General features: G+C 42.9%; 2 long non-coding RNA genes across 2 annotated transcripts; one reads left to right on the top strand and one right to left on the bottom strand.

The window, feature by feature from the left end:
* Positions 1-520: 520 nt before the first annotated feature.
* Positions 521-8,917, bottom strand: LOC122488015. Its single transcript, XR_006298530.1, has 3 exons — positions 8,500-8,917; positions 7,480-7,676; positions 521-2,743 (listed from the first exon to the last, which is right to left on the bottom strand). It is a non-coding gene; the product is annotated as an uncharacterized LOC122488015 (long non-coding RNA).
* A 1,074-nt stretch (positions 8,918-9,991) lies between these two features.
* On the top strand, positions 9,992-14,903 carry LOC122486454. Its single transcript, XR_006298163.1, has 2 exons — positions 9,992-10,370; positions 14,625-14,903. It is a non-coding gene; the product is annotated as an uncharacterized LOC122486454 (long non-coding RNA).
* Positions 14,904-15,684: the final 781 nt, after the last annotated feature.

The following is a 15,684-nucleotide window of genomic DNA, read 5'->3' on the forward strand; positions in this document are numbered from 1 at the left end:
CTTCTAATCACGGTGGAGCTTGAGAGTCTGGGAAAGATGGCATTCCTGGTTCTGTGAATTTGAGATCCTGGATCCTCTAAAGGTCAGGGAGAATTCTGCTCTTACTTTTGTTCTTTTTGCTTGAGGTCACTATGAAAGTGCTTGTCTCTAGTTTAACGCCCCCCCTCCCCACCCCCACCATGTAGGCTTTCCAAATTTGTAATTAGTAATTACAATAACAGCAAATTTGTTTTTAAGTTTACAACAGGGTAGAAAACACAGAATCATTACACCCATGTAAAAAAACCAACCTCCCCTTAAAAAAATAAATGCATAGAAAAAAATACAAGAAAGACACTAAAATATTTATAGCAATTTTCCCTAGTCATGGAAGATTTTACAAGTTTCTTCCTACAGCAAATCAAAATGAAATGCCATTTAACTTCATAGAGACCTTTTTCCCCCTACTATTATGAAACCAAACAATGGAAATTAACTAAGAGCAGTTAGTTTATTGGGTTCCACTTTTTTATGCCGAGCATCAATTTTTTGTAATAAAATGTATTTTATAATTTACATAAATTAAATTCATGAAGTAGGGCACGTTTGTCCCCTGGCCTCAATCATCTATAGGGGAGAAGGGAGGTAGGATGTTATGAACTGACTGTCCCCATGGTCACTGGTGCTGAGTGCAATGGGACACGGGTGCTAGGTGCCAGTGTGGTGTCAGTGCTGAGCTGCGTGGTCTCTGAGGGGAATGAGTGATAAGAATATTTCCCTCCACCATTTTTAAAAGCCAAGTTCCTGATTTACACAGAGAATGAGGGGTTGTGGCGGGGGAGGGGGGGTGGTGGTGGTGAGTTTACCATATCACATTTTCACATTTTCATCTATCATAATTTTAGATCTTTACGTTTCTGGAGTTGGTGATGGATAGCCTCCAAACACATAAACACTCCCCACCTGTACAAAATGCACCAGGGACTTTGCTGTCATAAAGGCAAGATCAAGGTAGGAGTGAATCAAATTCTAAAACCGCCTCCTTAGGAGAAATAAGACCCAAGATCGGCTGTGGCCACAGAAGGTGACAGTTTCTGGATGCTGTTAGTTTGCAGCAAATTGACGTTTTGTAGTCTTATCTATTACCAGAAAAGCCCTCCTAAAACAACAACAACAAAAAAAACCCAACAACAACAACAAAAAATGTAGCCAGTGGGGGAGAAGGCAGGAGCCCCATCGTCTCATTTTTAACTAGGACCAGCTGAAAAATGAAGGCAAGCCCCACACAAACCATCTTATGTCTGCCAATTCATTTCCTGGCCCCAAAAGGAAAAAAAAAAAAAAAATCCAAACCCTCGTGTTTCCTCTCAAGCAGGCCAAACATGGCAAAGCACCAGGGGAATTCTGAATGGAATCAATTGCACTTGTTACTAACTGAGTTTTCTTTTATTCTTATATTACCAAGGGCTGGATACTCAGCTGCAAGCAATTATAATGAAGAGTTACTGAGTAATGGTTTCCAGATTGCTCCATGATGGGGCATTAATTGAAAGGGACAATTTAAGAGCTTAGGCCATGTAAATGCATTTCTTATTCTGTCAGATTGAGAAATTTCTGGATGCAAAAGGCTGAAATGCTCAGAACTGATAAAGACTTAATAACGCCCATTTAAACCAGCATTTTCAAAATGAGTTTCATGTTTTTAAGAGAACAAATATAAAACGGTGAACCTGTGGGCTTGTTCATTCAATCAGGAAAATATTCTAAATAGCATATTTGCATGCTGCACTCAGAGGCATATACATTATATAAAATGATACTTGATTAGTCTATTGCTGCATTGCAAAGCCAGTTCAGTTTTCAAACTTATTTTTCAGGTTGCATGCTATTATAATGCATGTTAAGCTCTGTGTGTGTGTATATACTTTAAAATTTTAAACAGCATTTAAAAACACATAAATGAGTTTTATGAGTTTTATGTGCACATGATTTAAAATTTGAAATAGCATTTAGACAGATTTGCATGCATATGAAAATGGACCTCCACAGAAATTACTTACCAAGTCCATATCAGCTTCATTTTATCTTTTTTAAAGTAGATTTTTATTTCCCTGAACCCCGTTAAACAGAAGAATTTTCAAAGAGGTTCTCTGACACGTAGCAATAAGGACAAATGTCAGAAGAGAATAGGAAAGTTAAAGCCAGACAAGTTAGAAAAAACTCCACTCCTTGAAAATAAGAGTAGTGATAGCTTTTAAGGTCTAATTTCAGACTTCTGCATTAGTACCAGTTTTATTTTTGAAAAGGAAAAAAGGAGAAGGGGAGAGAAATGAAGGAATAGATAGAAAAATAGGAAATAGCTGATAGATGATAGATAGATGATTGATAAATGACAGGTGATAGATTTGTTAGAGAGAGAGAGATAAATGACAGATAGATAGGTGGATGGATGATCAGTGATCCAGAGACAGATTGATAGAAACAGAAGCAGATACATTGCAGGATTTAAATTCGAAGTTGAAGGTGAAAGAAACAACAAGGCCACCACTTTCTCATTCTGTTGTCTACAGCCGAACTGCCGTCTGAAAGTTGAACTTTCACCCTTCCTTCTACCTTAAGCCTCTCTCTTTCCCGTGTCTGGCTTTGTGCAGGGTATCTGTGGTGCTGATGGTGAGCTTCCCCTGGAGCCTTGATGCAAACCATGACATGGAAGGCAAAACAGGCAGAAGAGAGTAGTTGTCACCATGGGTAAATTAATGGTGTCCTATCAAAAAATGAGAGGAAAGGACCTCATTATTATTATTATTGTTACATTACCCATTTTCACTCATTCATTCAACAAGCTATGATGTGACTTCCCCTCCCATCTACCACGTCAAATGCTAGCTAAGCCAAAAACCAAGATGAAAGCATCTAACCCATTCACAGGCACACTGTGGATTATTGGTCCATTGATAGATTACTGCTTGGCTCAAAATCTTCTTTCTTACTGGATTAGTCATTCACAGGATGAAAGCCCTGGATTAATATCTGACTCTTCACTTCCCTTGGCTGTTTGGTGACAGTAGTGAAAAATCTGGTCTTTTCTGCAGCTCTAAAGTCAAGGCCAAACCCCAGTAGAATGCCCCCAGACAGCAGTCCTCGCGCTAAGACGCCTGAAGTCAAAAACAAAACTACTTGAATGGCCGATGGTCGGTCTGTTTCAGGGGTTGAGAACCTTCATAAGTATTAATCTAAATTGATTATTCACATGGAACTGTCAAGGATCCAAGATGAGACAGAGGAAAGTGTATTTTTTTGGCCACAAAATAAAACAGGGTGCCGCGCATTTACATGGCTACTGTTACCAAATAGCATTGCCTAAAATGGTTTCCTTTTATCAAAAAAAACAAAAACAAAAACCTACACTATGTATCTGCCCTTTATTTTGCTATCCTTTCTTCTTCCTAAGTTTTTTCAGTCATTGAAAAATCTGAAATTTTAATTGTAAGGTTCAAAACCCCATTATTGTCTCTAAGATTTGAGGAGAAAAATTCTCTTTTTAAACATCCTGAGTTTAAGAATAAACAAACTCAGTAGGAAGATGTAGACAGTTCTTCTCAGCTGCTTTTGTGATTTCTCATGTTGTGGATTGTACTGATAAATTATCCTAAATCACATCGTAATTTCGCCTAAGACATGTAAGCCTCGTGGAATATGGTTAAAATATAAAAGGGACAATTCATGCAGCCACTTACCGGGCTGTGGCAATTCCTAGTAGCAGCCAAACACCTGAACAAACCCAGTGAATTCCGGGTCAGATGGTTCGGATAACAGCAGATGTGGGCGAGATTGATTTGGTGAAATAATTCACTTACCATGCAGTTTAATACGTGTCTTTATTCTCAGTAGTCCACATAACCGGCGGAAAGACAGTGAGGACACATTCTCTTTTGATAACGTAGTTTATTCTGAAGAAAAGTGTTGGAACCAGCACATGCAAGTACCCCCCACTTTTCGAAAGTTTACATTACACTACGTTACTTTAACAAAAGACCTACATTAGTACCTGTCGTCACTAACTGAAAAAATCCAAAGAGGATTTTCACTTTTATTTTTTAAAAAAGGCAGGAGGGGAGCAAAAATAGCATTCAGTGCTGGTTTTGCTGGGAGCTAGAAACAGAGGCGGCGTGCACCCCCAGCAGCGAGAACGGTCCCACCAAACTCCTTCCTGAGAAGCACACTCAGCATCTCAGCAGCAAGCCGCCACAGCTTTGAACTGTGTCTGTGAGCATCTGTGCTTTCTCTTGATTTATTTTGTGTATAGTTAGCAAGATGTGTCCCAAGGTATCAGAAAAGCCTAAGAGAGGTTATATTTTGGGTCTGGGAATGCTCAAAAAATTTTTCATATAAATTAATGGTAATTGCTTATTCGCTTTATGCCATTTCAGCTTATAAAGAGTTTCACAGGAACGTGCTACTTTCGGGTAGCGGGGCGGGGCGGGGTGGGGGTGGCGGTGGGGAACCTATAAATGCAGAATTGAACCACGTATGCACATGACTATTACCCAGAAGGGCTATCACCATAACCTTGGATCCAGGGCACATTCTGATTTCAATAGCTTACAGAAAAAAAAACTCATCTTGAATTTGTAGGTGTGAGTGAAAGGCTTGGAAGTTGATTTAGAGGGGTTGATTTTTTTTTTTTTTTAACTGCTGCAAAGTTGCTAAAACGTAGATAGTGTGCTGCTGAATACACCTGATTTGCCGCGTGACCAAGAATCCAGAGTCGAGGGGCGCCTGGGTGGCGCAGTCGGTTAAGCGTCCGACTTCAGCCAGGTCACGATCTCGCGGTCCGTGAGTTCGAGCCCCGCGTCGGGCTCTGGGCTGATGGCTCAGAGCCTGGAGCCTGTTTCCGATTCTGTGTCTCCCTCTCTCTCTGCCCCTCCCCCGTTCGTGCTCTGTCTCTCTCTGTCCCAAAAATAAATAAATGTTGGAAAAAAAAAAAAAAAGAATCCAGAGTCGACAAGTTCATCCTTACGCTAAGCAGCTTTGCTTGATTCAGTACCTGGAAAAACTAGGAGAATTCCTGTGTTTACATACTCCTTTCAAGCAGGGCAGGAGCAACATTTGAGAGGGATTAGCAATCAAAAATAGAAAACCTACCATCACTACACGAGCCTGCCTTTTCATTTTGGACAGATCATAAAACACATAACATGGGCCAGACCCTAGTCCAGCAAACGCTCGAATCCTAATTTTCAAAAATAGCTTTTATATGCAATTGCTCTCTTTTCAATAAAACAAAGATTTGTTTATAGCTACAATTTAATTAAGAACCTTTTGGAAGAGGAAGATCTGGAAACCAGGGATCTCATTTTTTTTCCTCTTTTTTTTTTTTTTTCCACCAGAGTTGTTTGTTTATTGGTTTAATTTTCCCTGAAGTAAAAATACACTTTGAAATGTAACATGTCATTATGTAATTTGTAGTAACAAAGTGCAGGCCCTTGCACACGACAGCAAACAGGACCACTCCGGCTCACAGACAGTCCCCACATCCACTCCTCCCTCCCCATCTGATTAACAGCCTGTGTAAACATTCAGCCAACCAGAACACTGGCCAGTGCAAAATTTGGTCAGCCATAAAACTGCCAGCCAAACACACACATGAGGGGTTTATACAGAAATCTTAATTTGGGGGAAATGATCAAAACTAAGACGACATGGCCCCAAAGGAGATAGGGAAGGGCTGACCTTTATTTTCATTAATCCCTCCCTTCCCCTGATACAGACAGGGATGATATCACCACCAAGGTGAAATGCAGAAGAAAATGGCCCCGAAATGCAGGGTTGTAGAGGGAATAATCAGAAGCTCAACCCCCTTAAGGAAAATCTAGGAGGAAAAAAAAATAAGCTTCTGTTTTAAGGAGAAATTTTACCTTGGCTGAGTTGTTTGACAAAGGTACTGTTTTGACATATCCAGAATGGATTCCCCCCACCAGCGTGTTTTCTATTGGTGCAGGGAAAACTAATACGTATTCTAATTGTATAGAAATTAATGGAATTGATAGACAAAGGGGTGTTTTGTGAGCTTTTTTTTCCTACCCACAAATCTCATTGCTCTTGGCAAAAGACTTTAGACCCTTCACATAATGGAAAATTCAAAATGTCCAATGTAAAAATAAATAAATAAATAAATAAGAAGAAACTGACTTATTTAATTTTTTTTTTTTTTTTTTTTTTTTTTGAGAATACCCATAGGGAGGGGCACCTAGGTGGCTCAGTCAGTTGAGCGTCCGACTTCAGCTCAGGTCATGATCTCATGGTTCATGGGTTCGAGCCCCACATCAGGCTCTGTGCTGACTGCTTGCTCAGAGCCTGGAGCCTGCTTCGGATTCTGTGTCTCCTTCTCTCTCTGCCCCTCCCCCACTTGTGCTCTGTCTCTCAAAAATAAATAAATGTAAAAAAAAAATTAAAAAAAAAAAGAATACCCATGGGGCACCTGGGTGACTCAGTCAGTTAGGTGTCCAACTTTGGCTCAGGTCATGATCTCACGGTTAGTGAGTTCGAGCCCTGTGCCAGGCTCTGTGTTGACAGCTCACAGCCTGGAGCCTGCTTCAGATTCTGTGTCTCCCTCTCTCTCTGCTCCTCCCCTGTTCACACACTGTCTCTCTCTCAAAAATAAATAAAGATTAAAAAAAAATTTTTTTTTTAATTTAAAGAATACCCTTGCAAGATGGCTAACATTTTTTCTGGCTTAGGGCAGTATTTCATAGCTCACTTTGGAGACTACACTACACCTAATTTTTAACAAAATTGAGTCTTTTTTTTTTAATTCGCCTTTTTAGAAACTACACGGGTGGTAATGGCACTGATGGAATTTACCTGTAACAAAAGCATTAGTCTGGTTCCTTCTCCTTAATGGCTCTTGGGTTACTGGTTATTACGGGGAACTGGCCTTCCCTGTAATTCCTTATAATTTTCACCTTTGTTCTAGCCTTGCTCCTTAATTTTGAATTTCTATTTTGCTTGGAAAACAAGTATGGCCAGCCATTTTATGATGCTCTCTAGGATTTTCTGCTGCTTCTTTGGTATATCTAATCGCTCTCACAAGTGTTGACTTTTGCCTTTCATAAGAATCTCCATGTTTCACTGTGGGTGGTTTCATGATAAAGAAATTAATAACTATACGTAATGTAAGCTCCAAATAGAATCAGAAACTATATAGACTTGGTGAGCATTTTTTTTTTCCAGACACTGGGTGAAGCATTTTCCATTTCATTTAATTACTCACAAAACCCTATGAGTTGGGCAGGAGTATTACTCCCTTTTTATACAGATTGGGTCAAACTGTGATACAAAGAGTTTCAGTAATTTGCCCCAAGTCAGGCAGCCAGAGAACAGCTGAGCTGGAATAGTGGCCCCGAACAGCCTAATGGAAGTCCCTGTCTACTTCCTACTTCCTACTTCCTCTCCCCGGTGTGACAGTATTGCCTTGGTCATGAGGCAGCTCTGTCTCACCCCTGAGAGTCACTGCAAAGAGGCAGATGGGGTGCCCTCCACGATGCTTTCTCGTAGGCAGTAGGTGAGGCAGCCTGGTGCATTGAAGGAGCACCTGTCTCAGAGTTTGAAAGCCGTGATTCCTTTACAAGCTCAGGCACAGATTAATTGTACCTTGGAAAGGTTTACTCTCAATCTCTCAGTGTCTGTTTCCTCATCTGTGAAAAGGAGAGAAGCTTCTGTGAGATTTAAACAAAATAACATTTTTGTGATGCTGAACAGGTTATCAGCTCTTCCTTTCTCCCTCCCACTCTCATCTGCTTACATCATCTTGTGAGAGGCTTTTGTCATCATAATTCTACTAAACAATTTACAAAATTCCATTCCTGGATTGTCGCTGGATGGAGTTTCCTATCTTAAGGAAAAAAGTTTCAACAGAAATGTTTTGTTACATTTTTCTTAAACGCATTGCTTCACTGAACTGCATGCGCTCTAACTCTGAAAAGCAAGTTTGGTTTTCTATTCCAAGTGAGTTATCAGGAGGCAGTCCTGCCTTTACTCCAAAAACCAGCAAGAGAACTTCTAATATTCAACATTCAGGAATGTTCGTTTCAAAAGCATATGGTCCCTGCATGCGGGCAACTGTTTTGTCAACAGGTGACAGAAGATCAGAGATGTTAAAGAAGCCTCCTCTCTGACGGAACATTCACCAGCTCGCGGTTATTGGACCTTCTCCGTTACAATCTGCCTTCAACCAGTTTTCTCAGTGTTGGAATAAAGGCAAGTGAGGATAAATTATGACGCAAAAGACTTCAGATAGTGACCCCAAACACTCTTCCAATTCTGTGAGCTATTTAACCTTAATCTACCTTGAAAACCACAATAGATTTCCATCTTCTTGGGATGACAGAAGCCAAGAGGACAGTCTAAATGACCTTTTGAGGCTTACTTGTCTCTTTCAAAACATTTCAGTTTTCCCCACTTCATCCCGCCCTCCACCACCAGCCACCCGATGAGCACTTGCATAGAGTAAAACCTTACGTGCTTCCAATGATAAATTAGTTGTCAATACACAGAGAAGTCACTTTTTCCAAAGTCGCCCGGAGTAGAGGCACATCCTACTTCCTCTCAAAGGCCCCAGAGCTACCTGCGCATTGGCATATGCACAGAAAAACACGTTTGGTCACAGATTTGAGCTGCGTTAATCTGTTGAAGGGAGGATAGATTCTTAAATGGAGCTTTAAATAACCCTCCCCTTTGAGATCACCAACGCTCCCAGCTGGGTCTTTGTGCGAGATGAAATGATTTACAGAATCGGGCCTGGAAAAATTGGAGGGCAACTCCGAAAGGCAAGAGCACGTTGTGGTAGATCATTCATGCTGCCAGGGAAACTTTTGTAGTCTCCAAGCTACTACGAGACACGGCTCTCAATCCAGGGCAGAGGACTCATCAAAAAGGCAGGAGGTGTGCTGGCTGCACAGAGGGCCGGGGGGCGGGGGGTGGTTGTTGGCAGGGCGTTTCCACCCCAAACGCAGACAGAGTCCTGGAAGGACACTCACATAAACAAAGCAGAGAGACAGCTTCAGCTCTGCAGCGAGGCTCCCCCTTTCCCAGATCAAAGCCCGCGCCAGGGAGACAGCTCCTCAGAACACAGTGTCCTTTCTGGAACATCCAACTCCGGGGGAGAGACTTGAACTGGAGCCACCACCTTGCCACCTGTAGCCAATGCCACTCTCCCGGGGTGGGGGGCCTGCCACTGCTCAAACAGCAGAAAATCAATGGAAAGATAAGACGACACGGGGAGAGGAGGTTCTACCTCAAGCTATCGAAAGCTCAGATCAGCTAGTTTGAGAAAAAATTGCATCCAGCCAACCCTAACCGTCCATGGAGTGTAAAAAGGGGATGAAAATCAGGACAAGGTCATGGTTAAGAACACAAATTCCAAAACCAAGTTATTTGCTTTGGCGCTCCATTCTGCCACTTGCTAGATGTGCAAGCTTGACCACTGGACTCCCTCTATGCCTTAGTTTCCTCACCTGCAAAATGGACCTAATAGCACCTACACATAGGATTTAATGAGTGACGGGCCCCTAAGAAAGCTCTAAAATGGTCGCAATTATTATTTGGAGTCACACAGTGCTGGGTTTGAACAGGTTCTGCTGCTTAGTAGTTTTGTGAACTTGGGGAAACAACACACATCGGGGACAACTTACCCATCTGTAAAATGGATTTTAATACTACCCTGGCCATGTTGCCATGGGATTTGATTTTACATGGCACACAGTAAGCATTCAGAAAATGTCACCTCTGATTATTGTAATCTGTCCTGTTTTCCAGCCCAGGCAGCCCACAGGATTCCTTAGACTGGAAGGATCACAGCCGGTAAACCTTAGAATCCTCTTGAACTCCCAAAGCTTTATCCATATGCAAAAGAGATACATCCCTGGGGATGACTGGGTCCTGGATGTTTAAGATACACAACTAATTTTATTTTAAGAGAGAAAAAGGAACCTGGAAGTGTTCCCAAATTTAACATCTGCAAGCAGAGGGGATGACGAAATGCATTAGTACTGAAGAATAACGTTCTCCCATCTTCTCGGAAAACATCTGGGGTATCGCCCTCCCCTCCACTCATCCCCCCACCTCCCACCACAAAGCTGGTTCTTGGCTGACAGTTTATCAGAGATAAATGGAAACACCTGGGATCCAGATAAGGCCAACTGAGTGTGATCAGCTGAGGAGCCCTTGGGGACATATGCCACTCAGTATTTCTTTTTCCACCCCAGGCAGGTTGGGGACGTGATCTAGCCTGTGACTGAAGGCGAGGCTCCCTTTCACATTCATTCTTTCCTTCATTCATTCCAAACAACCTCCAGAGGTCAGAGGTCAGCCAGTTCAGCTTCCTGCCTGAGGTAGGTCAACCCTGAAACCACCAGGTAAGTTAGATGCTTATTGATCCTGCTTTGAACCATTTCCGCAAAAAGACACTGAGGGGCTAACTCTCCATTTTGTTCCAATCCGATCACCTTTTCCTTTGTCAAACCAAGCCCTCTCTGGCTACAGAGATGCACGGCCTAATGTAATCTTTCATGCCCTCTGGTCATTCAAACAAATATTTTTGTTGCCTTCTCTACCTTCCTGAACTTAAAAAACTTTAAATCTGCCTTGTTTCCCCTGTCTCTACATCGGGCTAGACTAAACAGTCCTGTCTCCTTTAACCTTTCTTCAGAGGTCCTACTTGCCTTCCCTTTAATTAGCTTATTCCTTTTCTCTCAACTCATTCCAGCTTCTACACATCATTTGGAGGCTGAAACCTGACACAGACCTCTAATACTTGACAACAGACCCAGCCGCTGTTAAAGTGAGAGGGTTTCAGTGTGTGCTTTAGCACAGCCACTATCTGGAAGTATGATCCCTAAGCAAGTTGCATAATGTTTCTGGGCCTCAGTTACTTTAATTGTGAGGTCGTCCCAATCATAAAGAACAGGGATTGTGAACGTGGCACTGGGGAGACAAACCAGCAGCCAATAGAGACTTTCTAAAAGAGCTGAATTCAGAAAGACACATAGGGGTGTACTGGGTAAAAAAGGAAAAGAGAAGAAAGCAATCCTACCAGAGGCAACTACCTGTGCAAAAGTCCTGGGGCCCAAACTCCTATGAACCAGTATGACTGGATCCTAGAGAACAGGGAAGGGGGTCATGAAATGAGGAAATTAAGGTGAAGGAGGCAGATACCAGGGCCTTGTTAGCCATGATAAGGATTTTAGTCTATCCTAAAGGCACTGGGGAGATGATACACTTATAAATGGCACATTTGGTACAATTTTGAAAAACAGTGGCTACAGAACAGATTGAACACAGAGAAGACATGGTGTGAATAGAAGACTTTGGAAGTAATCTAGGACTGGAAGTGTGAGAAATTGGACCATGGTGGCAACGTGAAGATGAAGAGGCATGGACAGATTTGGAAATGAGAATCAACAACCCTTACTGACGCAGTGGATACGGCAATGAGGGAGAAAGAGGTGTCAGGGATGGCTGCCAATGTCTGCTTGCTCATCTTTGGATGGTGGTGCTGTTTATTGAGAGCAGGAATGCTGGGGGAGGTGAGGGTTTGAGGGAAAAGGTATGAGTTCAGTTTTTGGCCACGTGGAGTTTGAAGTGCTGTGAGATGGCCAAGTCAAGATGTTGAATAGGCAAATGGATTTATGGCTGGGAGCTCTGGGGAGAGCCTAGGCTGGATATATAGATTTAAGCGTCATCAGCATATAGATAATAATTAAAACCATAAGCATGGACAAGCTCACAGACGGAGGCTGTAGGATGGGAAGAACAGGACACTGGAGCAAGCCTTGAACTTTTCCAATATTTAACAGTCAGTAAAATGGAAGATGAGCCAGGAAAAAGACGGAGGAGAATCCCCAGAGGTAGGAGAAAATTAGGAGAGTGTTAGCTCATGGAACCCAAAAGAAGAGGGTGTTTTGAGAAGAAGGGAATGTCGACAGCAAGGCTGTTACATTTCCTTGTCTTTAATGACCTAATCCAGGTGACATTCTCATCAAACTTTCATGTATGTGTGCAGTGCTGGGTTTTTCCAACTTGGAATTTTGCCATTTTTCCTATGCACACTGTGGCTTGTTGTTGGGTGCTGTGACCACACTTTCTATCCCATGGGACTAGTATAGAACACTGGTTACATCTCATTTATCCCAAAGCTTCTGCTATCCAGAATTAAGGAGGAAAAAAAACACCTGAAAAACTTAATGATTATTACTCAACTCTATCCACTAATATTTGTGCATTTACAAATAGGAGCCCTTACTTAGCTTTCACTTAGAACTTTTATTTTATAAATTCTGAAGAAGTTGATATTTGGTTTCTCGGACCGCAGTGAAACGGAAAGAACCTCGTGGAGAGGGGCTAGGGTGGAGGAAGACAGGAAGATCACAGAGGCACGCAAAAGTCATTACGGTACAGTCAGCCCTCCTTAGGAAGTAGATTAAAGTGTACAAAGGCAAGCAAAAGAAGAAAACATTACAGCAATCTGAGTTCCTGTCGTGAGGCATAAATACACCCTACTCCTCAGTAATCCTTGGAGAAACATCACACTATAATGCCTGATAATTACAGAGTAATTACATAAATTTTAAATAAATGTTTGCTACATCAAAATAGAAATTTAAAAAAAAAGCCTATTGTGTGCTGTTCCATATTCTTCTGTCCCTTGTATTTGCTACAAACTGGTAGAGCTGAAGGATCAATGGGATTCCAGTTGAAATTTTTGGTAAGCATTCATCACAGGAGGCGATGGGAACCTCAGGTTATTGTGAGATGTTAGGATTGGTCTGTTAGGATTGGTCTGATGTCAACCTGGACATCCATTTCGAAGTTCCTGCTGGCCTCTCACCTGATAGTTTTACAACCATTGATTCTCATGGCCTGGATTTGTTATTTCATTAGGAGTCGAAAAATCCAGAATGCGGCAAGCTCTACAGCACCAATCACCTAGTGTCTTCAACAAATTGCAAAGAGAAAAGGGGTGAGGGGGAGCCACAGATTAAAAGAGACACAACAACCAAATGTGGTATAAAGGCTTTGTCCTGCTTATTAGTAAATAAATGTTTATGAGTCAACTGGGGACATTTTAACACTGACCAGAAATGTGATCCTATTAAGAGATTGTTATTTTCAGGCATGGTAACGACGTTGTAATGACATATTTTAAAAAGCTGCTATTAATCGAGATAGGACTGGAGTATCTATGGATGCAATGATACGATGTCTGGTATTTGCTTCAGAATAATCCAGGGGACGGAGCAAGGGGCCATGGATGTGCACGCAGCGGGCCTGTGGAGGGATGAACCCATCAGCCCTCGCGGCGGAAGCTGGATGATGGGAGCCTGTGGGCTCATGTGCCCTGCTCTCTACTTTCTATCAATGCTTGAAACGTTCCTTTTAAAAAACTTAAACGTAGGGGGAGAAAAGTCATTTCTTTTACACCTTGTTATTTTGGAAGAAACTATTTCTAAAAAGCCTTCTCCCGCAGGGCAGAGGAAACAGATAATTTGGCACGTCTGAAGAGGCGTGCCTGGAATATTGGAGGTATGACTACTGTTATCTCCTTACTGAAACACCAAAGTGAAGCCAGCAGCAGGGAAGAAATCACTCCACACCCCACACCATGGCAGCTTAGAAAGCTTCACTGTTTCAGTCAGACACTATTTCTTTTTTTTTTTAATTATTTATTTTGAGAGAGAGAGTGAGAGGGGCAGAGCAAGAGGGAGAGAGAGAATCCCAAGCAGGTTCCGTGCTGTCAGCACACAGCCCAACCTGGGGCTCAATCCCACGAACCATGAGATAGTCACCTGAGCTGAAATCAAGAGTCGGTCACTCAGCCCACTAAGCCCCCAGGCACCCCAGAAACGATTCCTACTTGGAGAATTTTCCAGACTTCAGTTCAGGCTGCAAAACTCTGTGACCCTCAGCAGGCTGACTCAGTACTGTGGCTGAAGGGGGGTGCTCTGAGCCTCTGTGTCCCATGTTTCAAGTCCGAGTCTCTTACCTTTCTCCTTCCTCTGCTCCCTGTTCGTCTGCCCCAGAGAAGTCACCATTTGTTGGCTAACTCGGTGGTGGCATTGAGTAGCGGGGGAAGCTGGTGGCTGGGGGGTGACGGGTTCAGGGACTACCCAGGATCCATGTAAGTGTTTTACACCCCCTTACGTGGATTTTCACCTATCCTGTTCCCTGAGTTCAAGAAGCCCACCACCCACTGAAATCCTACTCATCTTTTAAGTACCATTCTAAACGTCATCAGACTCACAGATCTTTTTCCAGCGTGCTCATCAAAGCTAAGGGACCCTTCCTCTAATCCCCCCGGCTTTTTGCTTGTAGACCTTATACAATATGTTTAGATATCTAGAGCTCTGACCACATGGTTAACCTCTGACGGCTGGAATGTGTCTCCTCCACTTGTATATCTGTCCCTAAGTCACGCCCTGTCCCCAGCCGTTGTCTCCCATGCAGTGGCCCCAGCACAGATGAGCTCACCTGTGGCCTCGCAAGCCTCCTCCACCACCTATCTCTAATTTTCCATCCCCTCTGCCTCCATCCCGCTACCCCTCCTTTTCCTTACTGCCCCTTCCTACACTGCCTCTCTCTTCCCCCAGGTTGAGAAGCAAAAGCATCAGAGAAGAGGAGGATTGATTTCACACCAGGGCCTCAGGCTGTATGGGTGGATTCCCTGCACCAGACCGTTTGTCTGGCAACTGCAGAACTGGAGAAGAAATCTCGGCCCTACCCAGGAGTCTCGGAGCTCCCACCGCCTCATGCGCCCATCCCAGCTTTCTGGATCGACAGCCCCCTCTTTCAGTCAATAGGAGCTTTGTGAGCTAAACAACAGATGCCACAGGGCCTAGAAGGCAAATAAATATGGTTATTCAACGTTCTATCACACTGTGTATAATTCAGGAAATTCAATTATGGTTTCCCCGGCAACGGTAACACAACTTCAGGCCGGGTGCACAGGCCTTGTTTTCTGGTTCACAAGGGGTTGACCCTGACCCCTTCACACGTCGGAGACAATGCAATCTGGCAGACTTACAATTGCTATTGGAAACCTAACTGGGTCCTCCTAATGCCAGCGCTTACAAATTTAAAGCTGTTTGGTTACGAATTTAAAGCAGTTGGTTATAAAGACTTAAAAAAAAAAAAAAGCACTAACATAATCTCAGACACATTTAAGTGTGGAACGATTAAGCAACAGGGGTACAACTCCAGAATCTGGATAGATCTGAGGCATGAAAAGGCAGAGCAAGACTTTCTTAGAATGAGAATTGTCAGGATCGGACCTGCCTACTGTCCAGAGCACGGGTTATAGCCTGAGATCTACGGTGTCCCTAAAGAGAGACCAGTGCCATTGTGGTTGGGAGCGGGATTCTGGTGCCAACTTGGTTGACCAGTCTTCTGAGTAGCTTTATGACCTTAGGCAAGGTATCTACCTTTTCTGTGCCTCAGTTTCCCCATCCATGCAGTGGGGATGATGACATTGGTGACTATAGGGTTATTCAGTTAGTTTGGCTTTGGAGCAGAGAGTATTATTGGACCTCTTGGCAGGATTTACTAATGACAGCACTTAGCTATTTTTCACGACCCCACTTGTAATTCTGTGCCTGAGCCAAGATCAGAATTGGGACATGTTACATATGTACTACCTTGAGTTGGTTCTTT

Source organism: Prionailurus bengalensis, chromosome A2 (genome assembly GCF_016509475.1).
Source record: "Prionailurus bengalensis isolate Pbe53 chromosome A2, Fcat_Pben_1.1_paternal_pri, whole genome shotgun sequence".
NCBI classification, from domain to species: domain Eukaryota; kingdom Metazoa; phylum Chordata; class Mammalia; order Carnivora; family Felidae; genus Prionailurus; species Prionailurus bengalensis.